The sequence below is a fragment of the Vespa velutina genome, chromosome 1 (assembly GCF_912470025.1).
Source record: "Vespa velutina chromosome 1, iVesVel2.1, whole genome shotgun sequence".
In the NCBI taxonomy this organism is placed as follows: domain Eukaryota; kingdom Metazoa; phylum Arthropoda; class Insecta; order Hymenoptera; family Vespidae; genus Vespa; species Vespa velutina.
The window spans coordinates 17,246,461-17,263,729 of NC_062188.1; the positions used below are offsets into that span (position 1 = coordinate 17,246,461).

Consider the following 17,269-nt stretch of genomic DNA (forward strand, 5'->3'; position numbering starts at 1 on the left):
AGCAATCCGATTGAAATTAATCGAATAACGAATGAATTATATTCGTCGTTTGTTCATGCCAGTTTAAATATAAGCCGTTAATATATTCCTTCGAATAAATATCCTTTTCCTCGTTTCCTCGAACGAAAGGGCAATTCATTCGAATCCGTTTTCCCATACCCTCGAATCTACTAAAACGCTTTGCGACTCCAATTTTTTTATTATTGTTTTTTTTTTTTTTTTGGTCATTTCTCTCGATCTTTTCGTCCGATCGCACTTTTAGAATTGGTATATTCATTCCGTGAGTCTCCCTTGGAAATGTAAAATCGTGTTTGAAAATTAACACAAGCTCTTAGTTGTTTCTCCATGAACGATGAACCTGAAGCCGCGCGCAGTTTCGAATGCATTCGATAAATGATCCGAAAGACCGCGAAAAAGAAATCGATGCATGCTGAGAGAGAGAGAGAGAGAGAGAGAGAGAGAGAGAGGGAGAGAGAGAGAGAGAGAGAGAAAAAGAGAAAAAGACTTTCTCGGCATTTTACCTCTGGTACATACAAACATGCGGATTAATATTTTTTCCGTCCGATTGCGAATAGTCGAATCAAGAGAAAAAGCAACTGATAGAAAGTGAATCGAATAGAGAGGCAAGATCTTTCTCTTTCTCTCTCTCTCTCTCTCTCTCTCTCTCCCCCTTTCTCTCTGTCTATCTCTCTCTTTACGTACGTACGTAACTCCATCCGTTCCTCCCTCTCACTGGTAGAGAACCGGCGCATAACGAACCGTCGCCCGTGAAAGAGAAAAACGGACAGAAACGAACAAAAAGCAGAAGAATGGTTCAATGAAGCAAAAATGCACGTGCCAAAAATTTCATCTCGTTGGCCACGTCATTTTTGTGCGCATACCTCTCCCTTCGGGGAATTGATTTTCCATAGAGCGAAGCGTCGCGTGATCATTTTTGGCTCGCTGCTCCGACTGAGATTTTTTTTCCTACACCCACCTCCTCCTCCTCCTCCTCCTCCTCCTCCTCCTCCTCCCCTTTCTCCGCACTATTTTGCGTCCGTTACTTGCGCGATCCTATCGTGAAAGAACGAAAAACTCAAATGTTTTCATCTCGTGGATGAACGCTCGTGAATTCTTTTCACTTTCCTTATTTCCTTTTATTTATCTTTTTTCCTTTTTAAGTTTTATAGGATCATTATTAAGATATATATTGTTATGATCTATTCCACGATAAGTATAGTTCATTAAAAGTTCGATTATAATTCGTTGATATTATAAATTGTAATTATAGTTCTAATGAACTCTATTTATGGATTTTATAAATACTCTTCCGTATCTTTAAATGCTTCTCACGTAACCTATTAATAATTGTATAGAGAACGATAATTGCTTTATTCGTCGTTCGACTCTAATTTTATACCACCCATAGTATAATTTCGTAAAACTATTATGTTCGAATGTAGCGTGCGGCGAACTTTGCCAATTATATTCCCTGGATTCACGTGCCGCGAAATATCGCAAGTATAGCAAATAAATTATGTTTATAAAAGGGCACCAAATATTATCTGCTTTCGCGGTACGTTTCATTTATTTATCCGCAATTATGGAATTCTAGAAATAAATTGTATCTATATAAGACTTATTCAGAACAAACATAATTATTAGAGAAAGCAGTATTAGTAATGGCTGCCAATATATATATATATATATATATATATATATATATATATATATATATATATTTTACATTGGCACTATGTTAATACGTCTTCCCAAAAATCACTTTTGACGATGTAAAATCTCCGAGCGTTTATTACTTCAAAAGTGAGAAAAGAAAAGAAATGAGAAGAAGAAGGAAGGGAGAAAGAGCTATTAAAAAAGGACAAGTCTCCAAGGGAAAAAGAAAGAAAGAAAGAAATATAGGAAAAGATAGATATAAAGAGAAAGAAAGAAAGAGAGAGAAGGAACGATAGTTTTTGCAAGAAACGACGCTCGACTTTCATCTTTCGTGAGATATTAAACTACAGATTGAAGGAACGAAGAGGAAGGAAAAGAAAGAGTAAGAAGGAGAGCCACGGATATACGGGCTTTCGCGACATTACGTAAATATGCAAAGGACCCCTCGTTTTTCACGTTTAAATCTCATTAAATTGTACGTTTTCGCGTCTCTACGGAACATTTCATTATACATGCTGAAAAGAGGAAGACGAAGATAATTCGTATCTACCATGGGCGTGACATTAAAAACACGTTTCGCGTATTTCGAGAAGAGATTCGCCTGTTAGGATTAAAAAGAAAGAAAAAAAAAAAAAGAAAAATAAGTAACTAAATAAGTAAATAAATAAATAAAAAACAAACAAGCAAACAAACAAACAAACAAACAGGAAGAAAGAAAGAAAAGAAAAGAAAAGCAAGAATAGAAAACACAAGAAGAAAAAAAGAAAGCTACTATTCAGACTTCATAACACGATTGTGGTGCGTCGATCCATAATACATAATCCATAATCCATAATCCATAATCCTTAATCCATAATGCAGTCGTTGAGACTCGTCGAATATTATGCGCTTCATCCGAGTTTTTCTTTTCCTTTCTTTCCTCTCGTCCTTCTTGTCACCAAAATACCTTTCACCATCCTCTCATATTTAATGCATTCGTTAATGTACAAGTTTTAGCATTTTGACCGAACCACCTCAGTTAGTCCCTTGGACTTGGAAAAGCCACTCTCTAAGGGAAAGGGAACCTCTATCCTTTTTTCTTTTCCTCTCTTTCTCTCTCTCTCTCTCTCTCTCTCTCTCTCTCTCTCTCACACACACATACAGTCTTTCTTTCCTTTTGTTTTCTTTTTTCTTTTTTGTTCTCTCTCTCTTTTTTTTTTATTCACGTGTCTCCTTTCTTCTCTCTATCTCTCTTTCTCTTGATCTTTTTGAAAATGATTGATTCGATCTCCCAGTGGATTGCGAGGAAACCGACCGAACAGAGTTCGTTAAAAGCAAAGTCTCTTCGCTCGCGAACACGCGAGGTACGTACTACCTACGTTTTTTCCCCGACTCATCTGTCTTTTTCTACTTGGAAGACCAACGCTAGAACGTTTTTAATTTATAGTCTAGAACGAACTTTTTTATCGATCGGTTTACCATCCTGCAAACGATACGATACTTGACTTTTGTATGAAACTCAAAGCGTAATACGTGTTCCCTAGCGTATGAGAAAGTCTCCTCGATGGTTGATTACGATTGGCTTAGTGCTATCCTTAAATAAACAAGCTGCTATTAACTCGAAAGGATAAAAATTACTTTGATAATGATCGATACGTACATATATATATATATATATATATATATATATATATATATATATGCGTTTTATCTTTATAAACGTTTAAAAAGACAATGAGCTTATTTATATGAACGCGTATTTGTTTAGCGAAAAAAAAAGATAAAAAGAGAGAAAGCATAAGTAAATGATATTATAGAAAAGAAAATAATATGTAGACGTTGGAAAAACTTGGAGTTTCATAGCCGATCGATCATGGAGAGCAGTTTCCTTGGTATCTTCTCGCGTACGTGGATTAAACGTTGGTAGGGCTAGAATGTCCGCGTCTTTGAACTTGACACGGGTCACCTGACTCCGTGGCCTTTAGACTCGATCCGCCTTGTCGCGACCCTCCTTTCGCTCCTTGACTCGCCCTCTCTCCTAGTCTCTCCCCTGACTCTCTGATAACGTCCTCGATAATCCCACGCTATCCATTACTCACCTCCACTTTTAAAACCCCCCGTCGAAGCTTCTAAAAGAAGAAGCCTCCTATATATAATATATATATATATATATATATATATATATATATATTTCTTTTCAATATTACGACGTTAAGAATGCATATTCTATAATATTTAACATCATCATTTTAATCAAATAATTATCATAGTTTATCGTTAAGAAAATTTTATCATACCTACATTATGCGAATATACCAAAACCTAGATATGATTACAGGAACATACGAATACGATGAACATATCTACCTGAATTATCGATGGAATAACAAATGATTATGTATTCAAAAATATTCGTTCATTGAAATTGGAGAAAAAGAGAGGGAGAGAGAAAGTGGAAAGAGAGAAAGAGAGAGAGGGAAAGAAAGAGAGGGAGAGAGAAAGCTAATCAAATAGTAACGCATACTAATTAACCGATTACGTTTTCGAGGTTGTTAGCTCTCGGTCCACGCGGTGCACGACACGTCGAACTACAGCTAATGGGTCGATATTCGCGGTAGAAAATTAAATAGATAACTATATTTGCCGAATACAGGGTTGGACGTTGTCCGGCCAATAATAAACAATCCGTTATAGGCTTAATTACGCGAGTTGTCATCGTCGCTTATATATAGACATACATTTTCTATCTTTCTCTCTCTCTCTCTCTCTCTCTCTCTCTCTCTCCCCCTCTCTCCTTCTTCCTATATCTCTCCGTATTTTCCTGCGGTATGGATCGTTAATCAAGACCGAGCGTGGTTCTCTTTGACGAGAACTATAAATTACCAAATTTCATCGATATACACTCAAATCTGTGACTAATTATCGATCGTAATATATGTAGTGAACGAAGATACTCACGAGCTGGGTGCTTCCAATGCTTTTAGAAAGATTATCATTGATTATAATTCATAGAGATCATTAGAGGAACAAAATTAAATAATTCTATATTTAAATAAAAAGTTTAAAGCATATATTTGATCGATGGTAATCGATTGGAATCATTTATTCTTATTGAAATTCTCAAATAAATATTTTCATAATTAATAATTAATTCGTATATACTTATCGATAAATATATATTTCCTTTTGGGATTTTATCGTTTAGAAATAAAAAGGGAAAAATCATTTGTCGAACGATCTCTCATTCATTCAATTCTATTCCTTTTAAAATATGATAAAATCTCGAACTCTCTATATCGTAAAAATTTACTTCTCGTCATTGCTTTTGGTAATACGAACGTATTCTTGTTTTGAGTGGAGAACCGATTCCGACGTACGAACGAACAATCCGACGACCCTCTGTCGTCTCCGTGCCAAAAGTTATTTCCGTTGGAAATTTATCGCTCTGACGAAGAATCGAGACGTCATTTCCGGATGAATCGAACAAAGAAGTAAAAGTTAAATGTCGTCGACCGTGTACGAAAAGATCGACGCTAGCGTCTAAAATAATTGCCGCGCTATTCGCACGTTTTATACGTATATATGTATAAACATGTATGTACGTATATCTCTATGTATATATACATACATAATACCTTGTTCAGCGGGCTCGAGTCTCGCAAAAAGAATGAAAAAAAAAGTACCCGAAATATAAAATATGAAACCTGCAGAAAAGATTTACGTGTCTTCGTGCATGAATGAGACGAGAATGTACACGCGCGACCTATTTTCCATTTTATTTTTCATTTTCGAGCTTGTTCCAAAGTTTCTATCTACAAACGTAACTACGTACATACATACATACATACATACGTAACAGCGATACATATTTTAATGATTTTTTCTTTCATACATGATATACGACCGAATGAGGTACATCACGCGTTATTTTTTATCTTGTATATAATAATTGAAAATAATTACCAGACGATCGTTCCTTCAACACGTATTAATAACTCTTTTATTTATAGTAGAATTTGTATTATTCGAAATAATAAAAAAAAATTACCAAGTGTATAGGTACTTGTTATAAATAGATATTATATATATATATATATATATATATAATATGAAACAATTTAAGTAGACACTTTTTATTAAAGAAAAATGAAAGAAAATCTTTTGATAAGATGCTTTTGAATTTTGAAAGTACGTTCGAATAACAGTGATTTTATCTTGCTTGTTACATAAAACATAAAAATACTTTCAGTCTCTATCTAATAATGCTATACGAAGTTTCTCGCTATGAATATAATTAACGATTCGAGGGACGAGTCTCCGATTTGTCCTCCCGATCGCACACAAAGAAGGGCCAATCGAAGAAGGGTGACCTCCCTTCACCGGGAAACTCACCCTTAGTCCTCCGTCCCTTTGGCAGGACCTTCGTCGTGCTGCTGGCAATCGCTTAACGAGTCGGAAAAATCAAGTCTCCTTTGGCGAGCACGGCCTCGCCTTTGGCCCGTCGTAATGCGTGTCTAATTAACCATAAAAATAACGAGATTTTTGCGGGCACGTCCCGTGAAGCAACGTCGGAATCGATTTACGATTTATAGAGAAAACGAGAAACAGTAAGAGAAAGAAAGAAATAGATATAGAGACAGAAGAGAGAGGAGAGAGAGAGAGAGAGAGAGAGAGAGAGAGAGAAGGAAAAAGAGAGAGAGAGAGAGAGGGAGGGAAAAGAGAGAGAGAGAGAGAGAAGCCGGGTATTTTAAAAAGAGCTTTTCAAAACGAAGTCACGGTACATAGTCATAATGAGAAAGAAAGAAAGAAAGAAAGAAAGAAAGAGATATAAAGAGAGAAAGAGAGAGAAAAAAAAAAAGAATATGAGAGAACAAGGAAGTTTTTTGCATTACTTCATAACAAAGCGTACAATTCATTCCTCCTTTCGAAGTAGATCATGAATCAAATGAACCATTCCTTCGTTATTCTCAATGCGCATTAAAAATATTCACCGGAACGTGACTCACTTCGCATAAGTATATACGATATAACGAGCGATATAACACGGTCTAACTAATTCTACGTTTTTGTGAGACGGATAAGAATTCTTCGAATTATCCTTAGTAATAGTCAAGAGCGAAGGAAGACGTGGACCGGCGACGATATATATATATATATATATGTATATATAATAATCGTATGACGGTAGATATTTCTCCCCTTGGTGAAATATCATTGGAGGAGTATAGCGGATGTAAAATTTCACCGCAAACTTTCCAAGTTAGTAGCCCCAGAAAGGTAGCATCTCAATGGGGAGGAAAAGGATGAGGTGATGATTTGACCGGAGGGTGCGTCGTCAGATTTGTCTCGTTAGAGTTCACATTGTGTCTGCCTACGGCCGATTTACGCTCTCTCTCTCTCTCTCTCTTTCTCTCTCTTTATCTCTATCTCTCTATCTTTCTCTCTCTCTCTTTAACTATCTATCTATCTATCTATCTCTCTCTCTCTCTCTTTCTCTCTCTTTCGAGTTTTCCTCGTTATAGCTATTCGCATTCTTCCCTTATTCCAACCATTTTCCTGATCCTTGGCCATTTTTGTACTCCTTAGTACCTAACGAGCTTCCATTAAGGCCGACAATATGTCTCTCCCATTTGCCAGCAATTAGTAGCGTCTATCGCATTACCCTCTCGCAGAGCATCCTTTTCATTTCACGACATAGCCTGCGTGTAATCTGACTTACATATCCCGTCGTCTCTCTGTTAGGTATATATGTATTTATGTATGTATGTATTTATGTATATATGTATGTATGTATGTATGTATGCATGTATGTATGTATGTATGTATGTACGTATGTATGTATATATCTATGTAAGCGTGCTCTATCACACTAACTCGAGATCTCATCCGCACCGTTAAACCGACAACGAATAATTTTTTTCTCAATGCTGAGAGAGACCACTTCAAGGATTAAAAGAGTTAACTTATATATTTTCTCTCTTCCTTGTCCGTGCAAACTTATCTTCGGTACATTCTACGGTGTACACACACATAAGCGTGTAATTTATCTCTACAACGTTATTGTAAATGTTATACGTAAAAAAAGAAAAAAAAAAAAAAAAAAAAAAGAAAAAAAAAGGAAAAGGAAAAGAAAGAAAGAAGAAAAAAAGTCTCCGTTCTCTTTATTCTATAAAAGACCGTTTTATTCGTACTTGTGTTTAAAAGAGAATTCTCTCTCAATTTGGTTAATCTGATCAAACATACGTTACTGTCGTTAAACAGGGAAAATCTTTTGCATGTTGTATGTATATATTCGAAGGATAAAAAAAAAAAGGGACTTTGTCTGTTTCAGCGAGTTCACCGGAACTACGCCAGTGTCCTTACCTTGGTAAATTCACGGTAACCGGAGTTAACCATAATCAGAGAAATACTCGTGAAAGTCGTAGAAATCAACATCAAGAGTCTCTGACGAGCAGACACGAGGGTGAAAAGGTTAGACATGCTCAAGAACGGATAGTCGAGGACCGTCGTGGTCGAAGTAAAATCGATTTTGAACTTGAGAAGAGACGAGCGAACAACGAATATCTCGTGCGTGAGCGAATGGGTAGACGGGCCAGATCGAATCGTAATAACAGAAGTCACAGAGATCAACAGGAGTCCTCTTCTTCGTCGAGATTAGTTTCAGAATCACAGGAGTTGATTCATAGGGAACACGTTTCGCATTTAAAGACGAAAAAACGAGAGAAAATTTCGGACGAGCTTGATAACGACGAAGATGGTGATGGTGGATTGAGCAGATCGAAGAGAAATTCGAAAATGACGGATTTCTTGGAAGACTTTACCGAGTTCGCTCATATGAAACAATTCTGGATGCCGAACTTTGACGATGTGGGAAAGTCGGCCATCTTAGAAGTCGACGACGACGAATACTTCGGGGATTATCCTGATACCAAGAAAGCACCGAAGAAGAGATCGTCCCAAGGCATTCGATCTTACAAGAGCATGTCCTTTGCGGATCTCACGAGGATGCGACGAGACCTCGAGAATCTTGTACACGAAGAAGAAATTACGAGCGAGACCAGAGAGAAGAGAGAGGAGGTTGAATCAAGATGCAATGCTGAGATCACCACTCTTACAGTTGGCTGTTCTACCGCAGACAGAATGGAGTTTCAAAGCGACTGCGTGGATGAGGATGCAGTTACCGGTATACCTATTACTTACTATTCTGTAATAAATAATTGATTTCTTGATTCATCGATATGAAATTCCATATACGTAATCAATGGTAAGAAGAAAGAAATAAAGAGAGAAAGAGAGAGAGAAAGAGAGAGGGAGGGAGGGAGGGAGGGAAAGTGAACATCCCTTAGCTATGGGGTCAATTGGTAGAACTTTGGAAAGCGGGAGAAGGTACTTTAAAATTATGTAGGGTCCTCTCTTAATTTGACGAAACTCTGTATTATGCTCGTTGGACCCTTGCAATCGGCAAAGTTTCATCAAGGGATAATGGTGCTCGAAGGGTAACGACTGTCCCTGAGAAGTCACCCTATATTAACCCAAAAGTTCACAATGTACCCATTCCCTTTCTCTCTCTCTCTCTCTCTCTCTCTCTCTCTCTCTCTCTCTTTCCCTCTTTCCATGATTTGACACTTGTCCCTATTCTAAAGCAATCGTCTTTTCTGCTTTCCAGCTTACTCCTGCCATGGAAGGTGGATAGACGCGGAGGGTACTCAGTTCGTGATCGCGACCCCACTCGCGCGCAGAACAACGTGGTCGAACGATAACAACAGGCCGCAGCCCTACAGGAACACCCAAAGATTGTGCTTCATGTACAAAGAGAGCGGTGGGGTTGTTAGTTTAACTGCCAGCCCCGTGGCGTGTCAAAGAGGCATCCCTCCACCCGCACCGATGTTGGCCTTCAACGCGACCAGTACCGGTAAGCAAGCCACTCTGATCCTCCCTCTTTCTCTTTCTCCTTCTCTTCTCTTTCCCTCCTCATATCCCATTACTCAAGTCTCGAGCATCGAAATACAAAGATGTTTATGATACTCGTTCCTTTCGAATTTTGATGTAATCTTCATCTCACATAAAATTGATCAAATTCATAAAAATCGATCATTGCTATCTCCATTTGATGTTTCGCATCAAAATCAATTTTACGATTTCACGAACAAAGTAGTGAAAGTATCGATTCACATTGTCGCAGGTCAGTGTATGGAGGAGAACAACGGGCAGATGCATCGAGCGACGTACCTGACGATACTCCTGTTGACGGCGGTGGTCGTGATATTTAGGTGATTCTAATCGAAAAGATGACGACGACGACGACGACGAGAACGACGAGAACGACGAGAACGACGACGACGACGACGACGACGACGACGACGAAGACGACGACGACGACGACGACAACGACGACGATTTTCGAGAGAAGCGTTGAACGACCTTCGTGGGAAAATGTTTTATCGACGAGGATGCCGAGCGACGAGGGAAAAAAAAAAAGAAGAAGGCAGAGCGAGAGAGACCGCCTCTGGCGCGAAGCAACGGCAGCGATCGTTCGAACGTCGAGGCCAATGGAAAAAGATGGTGGAAGAGAGGTGGAGAAGGAGGAGAAGGAGGAGGAGGAAGAAGTACAGGATGCCCTGCTGCTGGTGAAAGAGGAAGGAGACGTGGGACGGAGAAGAGGAAGAAAGAATCGATTCACCGGCTTTGACTGCCTTCGGTCGATAGGTCCTGCCAAGTCTTCTATCTCTTTCTCTCTCTCTCTCTCTTTCTCTCTCTCTCTCTCGCTTTCATTCACTCTCCTTCTCTCTTTCTCTGTCTCTTCCTTTCTCTCTCTCTCTCTTTCTCTCTCTCTCTCTCTCTCTCTCTCTCTCTCTCTCTCTCTCTATCTATCTATCTCTCTTTCTCTCTGTCAGGAGAAATTCGTGCTCGTACGATCATCGTTTTGGGAGTAAAGGGAAAAGGAGAGGAAGAGGAGAAGGAGGAGGAGGAGGAGGAGGAGGAGAAGATAAAGGGGAGAGAATCAGCTCGACCGCCAGAAGGTACAAACTCCGCACACTATCGTCGACCGTCGATCCTTTGAGGCGAGCCGGTGATCTTCGATCCGTGAACGAAAGGATAAGGATGCACCCGGAGAACGTGTGGACTCTTTTTCCTTACTACGGTCAAACGAACGAACGATGAGAGAGTAAGAAATAGAATGAGAGAGAGAGAGAGAGAGAGAGAGAGAGAGAGAGAGAGAGAGTAAGAGGAACAGAAATAGAGAGAGAGAAAGAGAGAGGACCAGCTGTATGTACAAGCGAGAAAATACGCGTTTTCCTTCGTCTCTCGACACTTCTCGCCAATACGGCCAGTAGCTTTTTTTACCGACACGTTGTGTACACATGTAGCTCGTAGTAAACGCGCGCGTGCTAGATAATTAAAGTCCTCGATAAGAGAAGAAAAGGATGAACGAACGAACGAACGGTTTACCGTGGTCGGACCATATCAAAGCGAGGCAAAGATCGGTCGATCGTTCGTTCTATTTCTTTCTTTTTTGGACACGAAGGATTACGCGAGGAAAGAGAGTAGAAAGAGAAAACGGGAGAGTAAAAGAGAGAGATAGATAGAGAGAGAAAGAATGAGGGACCGATCGTGAAACGAAATATAAGCGCGGTAATCTCGTTCTAGCTAGTAAGCCAAGCGACGAGGCGGGCTCGTTATCTTCTAAGGTAGGAACTACATAGACAGAGAGACTATCCTTGATAAAAGCAGAGACGACGACGGGCAATTTACTCTGCAAACGTTTCCCTCCTGGAATCACGGTGCTCGCCAGACTTCTCCATCTTTTATATATATATATATAAACCCACTTTAGGCGACGTAGGCGCCTTTAATTTATAATTATATATGTATATGTATATATATGTATATATATATACATATATATATATGTATATATATGTATATATATATATATATATATATATATATATACATCCAAGAAATGTATTTATCCATCCATGGCTTGCCTAGGAGAGGATGTCAGAAGAAAACCGCCGAAACCGATGGAGAATCGTGAGCGTACTATATCGGCACGAGATCAAATTCCATGACCTTTCGTTGTGTGTATGTTTGTGTATATGTGTCTATGTGTGTATTGACAGTGGAAACGAATTTTAGAGTAAATCGCCCTACGACGATTGAAAAATGGCGATTTCTTCTCAAACGCCAAGGATAATTTTAATGTTTTTGCCTGTATAAAAAGATTATTATAAAGCGACGAGGGCTATGTAAGAACAAGTGATTCAACGCAATACAACCTACTCGATAATACATATAGGAAAATGACTATTTTATGCGACTAATAGGATGAGAGAGGGAAATGATAGATAGAAAGAGACAGAGAGAGAGAGAAAGAGAGAGAGAGATACGAACGATGTGAAAGGACAATGAGAAGGGGGAGAGAGAAAGAGGTGAGAACGATAAGTGATGTGAAATAGAAGTTAAAGAAGAGGAAGGAAAATTTGGAAAATTTTATACTTCGCTGCACATTTATATGTCGTCGTATAACTGTGATCGATTTTTTTTTTCTTTCCGACGAGTTCGCCTAAAACAGAAGAGAGAAAGAGAGAAAGAAAGAGAGAGAGAGAGAGAGAGAGAGAGAGAGAGAGAGAGAGAAAGAGATATAGCCAAAGAATAGAGAAGATTTATTCTTGCATCTCTAATCCCCGTTGCGAATCTCTTCTAAACTCTTTCTCTCATATCCCTCCGACTCGACCTCGATGCGATCGCGAACCTTTTCATTTCTATGGTTTCTCGTAGAGAGAAAGAGAGAGAGAGAGAGAGAGAGAGAGAGAGAGAAATAAATAAAGGAAAGGAAAAGAAAGAGCATAGGAAAAGATTTTGTTTTCGCAAGGGCACCGAGGTCTCTCCCTTTTTTCTTTTTTCTTTTTTTTTTCTTTTTTTTTTTTTTTTCTTATAGCGTAAGAAATAAGCAATAAAAAACGCGCAATGGCTGAACGCTCAATAAAAGAGAGAGAGAGAGAGAGAGAGAGAGAGAGAGAGAGAGAGAGAGAGAGAGAGAGAGAGAGAGAGAGAAAAAATAAAAAAAGGAATAAAAAAAAGAAAAGCGGCAATTAAATGGCGTAAACGATTAATCGTATTTACGAGAGGTAACTCGAAGACCTTCGTAGATATATTGATCGGGAGAAATGATTATATCCATTGTGTACCGATTTTCCCTTGAATTCGGATTGAATCTATTTGCGAAATGAAAAAAAGCTTCGAAGGAGACGGCGACGTAAGGAACGGGCGAATGCAAACGATATTATTGTAACTAATACAGAGTCTATATATTATATTATTGTACAACCATCTTTGTAATAATTAACCCAAACCGAGTGACGAGAGGATAAACAAAAGGAGGAGACGTGCAATGAGAACATTTGACAATGAAGAGAAAACATGAGAGTGTTCGTATGCGTGTGCGTGTATGTGATTTTATGTGAGAAAGAAAGAGAGAGAAAAAGAGAGAGAGAGAGAGAGAGAGAGAGAGAGAGAGAAATGGAATGCGACCGAAATAGAGGATGACACAGTGAAACATAAAAAGAAAAAAAGCCAATCGCTATTTTACCACTTTTTCAATCGCGTTATCGTAGTTTGTATACTATTAAACTTTTCTTCGATTTATCGTTAATTACGTAAACGAAAACCATCGTCGGACGTTCCGCGAATAAATCCTCGTGTTTAAATGAAATTGCAATTTATCTTCCCTAATGTAAACATCTTATTTACTTAACATTTTCCATTCGTACTTTGTTTATCTTCTCGAACGTTATTTTTCCTTTGCCAAACTTCCATGTCATTCTAATTACTTTTACATCAATCGAAACTTTAACGTCCTTCGTAATATTCGATATTGTATCAGTTAAATTAAAAATTGATTTACAAAGGATGAAACGTAATAATTAACGACGATGGTTTTTTTGATCCAGTTTTGTGATTTCGTGGTTCTCCGATGATAAAGGAACCTAATCGAGATTAATTTTTTTTTTTTTTTTATCTCCTCGAGTACCTTGGTACTACACATGACGAATAAAATCTCTTTATTGTTATTGTATCGTCATATTGCGCACACAGAAGATGAAAGGAAAGAAAAAAAAAAAAAAAGAAAAAAACGAAAAACAAGAAAAAAAAGAAAAAACAAAAAACGCGATGCTTTATCGGGCCAGCTCGCAAGGCACCTTTTAATTTTTCACGGACAGGTAGGTCTTAGGCGTTAGTAAATCTTAGCAAATTAGCAGCATAGTAATAACGTATCTCGTACCTAAGAAATGAAAAATAAAAGCGGAGCAGCGTATTTAGCATAACGCATAAAGGAAAGAATCTTTAGCCGATAAGAACGTCTCATAGCTTCGTAGGTGATAATAAGCTCATTGTGACAGCAATCAGACGTGGCTGCCCCGCGGTCAAATCGCCAATAACCTTCTCCCTTTATCTCCCTTTACCATCATAGATACTCGATAATAAATCCTGACTCGACATTGATATGTCGCACGATGGATACAAATCTCAAAACGTACGCAAAGGAGTTAGAAAGAATAATCTATCGAAGGAATACAAGCAAACGTTAATGGGAATCATATTTTAAAAGATCTTACAATACGATTTATATCTATACAATCAATTTTAAATGAATGCGAATGAATTTTAAAATCAACTTCCAGTTATCTTTTAAATGTTTTTAATGGTTTTTCAAAGGGAACATCGGATGTCATTTTTAAATGAACGAATGCTCAACGAAAATCTACATCGAAAGATTAACATACATACGTGTTTATACATATGTACACAAACACATACATACACATACACACATACACACATGTGATTGCGACGACGCGACGCAGTGGTCTCAGGCCGAACGAACGACCGCTCTCCGTTGTTTTCGATTTGCTTGGTGCAAACAGCATCGAGAAATTCGATAATTTTCCAGAGCATCCACAAACATCGTTACTAACCGACCACCTCAATTCGCGTCGGCTGCACTCTCATGAAACATTATGCGCGCCCCGCTTAATGAGATTGATGCAATCGCCTGATGCGTTTAATGCTACCAATTTACATTGGGCCCTAATATCGTGCGCGCGCGCAGACATTCCACTAATGGAGTCGCTAATGAGAAACAGAAGCAACCCTTTCACCCATCCACCCACGTCGTCTCTACCTCTTCGGCTCTCTCTCTCTCTTTCTCTCTCCCTCACTTTCTCTCGTCCTCTATCTATCTATCTATCTATCCATCTACCTCTCTCTTTCTCTCTTTCACTCTCTCTTTCTTCCATTTTTAACGATGCATATAACCGAGTCGTTTAATTCAACGAACACGATAATTCATTTACATTATCCCGAAGAAACTCGTTTATTTATCGTTATTCGATTGAACATAACGTATAACTACGCTGATTCGAAAATCATTATTATTATTATTATTATTATTATTATTATTATTATTATTATTATTATTATTATTATTATTATTATTATAAATCATGAGAAATCCTTTATATCTTGAATATAACATTCGATCATAAATTTCAATCGAAGTTAATCGAAGTGAATTTTATCGTAGAAATGACGTAGATAAGAAGAAAAGGATATCTTAATTCTTAATCAACCTCGTGACAATCCTGAAATCCGCTTGCGATTTTAGCAATCAAAAAATATAGGTACCTATGTGACGTGATGAGCAGCGATGCATTTTATTATTCGCGATAATGCGTATAAATTTAAATAATTGTTGGATATTTTGTATGCACGTTCGTTCGTTGGTTCGTTCATTCGTTCATTCGTTCGTTTGCGTAAATTCAGATCGGAAAGGCAATCAAAGAATTATCCGCAGTGCGGATATAACCACGCGAAACCAGTCCCGACGACGGTTACGAATGAAGCACGGCTTACGTAATCGGACTTGTCTGCGTTAACGATTTTATGGGACCTCGTCTAATGGGATTATCGGATTACTTCCATGTCCGTACGAGTACTCCCTCGCGATTTATTACTACCGTACGTTGGTGGATTATGCTGCTCATTCTTGGATCTCCTTCCTCGTACGAAGCCGCAATACTCTCGCGGGAACCTTTAAACTCGGCATTCGTGACACTCGCGGCCGAACGAATCAAAATGAAAAGTGCTTTTAAATCGAATCGAAGTTCGCAGAAGTAAAGTCGATCACGTCGAATATTTCTTTCATTGAACGTTCTCAATCAAGATCGAGACACGTGAAATTTAAATAGCCGAACACTTTTCGTCACCGTCGAACGACACGTCTAATGGTCTTTTTATAAAGGTATTATATATCATTCGCGATTTTTCAAAAGTGAACTTCTCGATCGATAAGAGAATGCGAACTTGACTTTATAAGAACATTGAAAAGAAAATATAAAATTGATATTATATCGTAATAATTAAACATTAAGAGTTCCATAAGAGGAACTACGATTTCTAAACTCATCAAATAATCTCTCCTTTAGATAGATCAAACATTGTTAAATTATTCCTATCTAAAATTACTAAATAACGACAATCTTTTCGTACCTAATATCGTGATACAACAGGCATGTCAAATTCATTTCGATTAGCGAATAAATTAAACTAATTTGAATTAACAGATTGTATACCATCTGTTGCATTTTCCAAATTTTTCATCACCTTTTCATTTTCTTCTTGTAAAAATGATATATGATGTATTAAAAAAGAAACACGCACATGTACGCGCACAGATGCAAATTTAATACGTGAAATTGTATACGTGCAGCCAATGTATCTTTTAATCATTTAAAAAAATTTCATGAGCCTAATACTTTGACATGCCTGTCATATAATCGAACCCCTTGAAAAAAAAAAAAAAAATAATAAAAAAAAAAATGAGTGATCGAGAGAAATCCCATTATCATCATTTTCAATTGCTCGTATCCAAAAGGGAAAAAAAAAATAACAAGAAAAAGGAAAAAAAAAGAAAAAAAAAAAAAAAAAAAAAAAAACAAGGTCGTAAAATAATCGACGCATTCCCGTCGAAAACTTATCCCTAGTCGCTATCCCTTATTACAAGTCACCCTTCTGTTTCTCATCCCCTAACGCGCGTGTCTACGTACAAATACGATATCAACGAGGCACCCTTAACAATCGTAAGAGCGTGGCTTCTAGGTAGTGGTCCATAGTCGATAGATTAAAAACGAGGGATGCTGTATAATACGTACATACGTAGCGATCCTTTGGCATATGGGAACGAAATGTACGGGATAAGTTCTCCCTTCGTTTCTCCTTTGCGTACCCTCAACCCAGAATCGAGGACGTTTTCAATCAAGGGACAATCATCCCTCGACGAGCAATCGAACCTTTTTATCGAATCATCGTAGACGTGCATCACCGTTTTCCCTCTTTTTTCTTTCTCCCACCCCGCCTCTCCCCACCGCGCCCTCTTTGCTTCGAACGATACGTATATACCCATATATATATATATACATATATATATATATATATATAGATACATATGTAAACACACACAAGCATACATACATACCTAGAGATACATATACACATACATACATACATACATACATACATACATATATACATGCATACATGCATTCATGCATATATACATATATAAATCCTT

General features: G+C 37.9%; 1 protein-coding gene across 1 annotated transcript in view; it reads left to right on the forward strand.

The window, feature by feature from the left end:
* LOC124950968 (ralA-binding protein 1) overlaps positions 1–17,269 on the forward strand; it is a 64,527-nt gene that overhangs the window by 37,507 nt on the left and 9,751 nt on the right. The window lies entirely within an intron of this gene.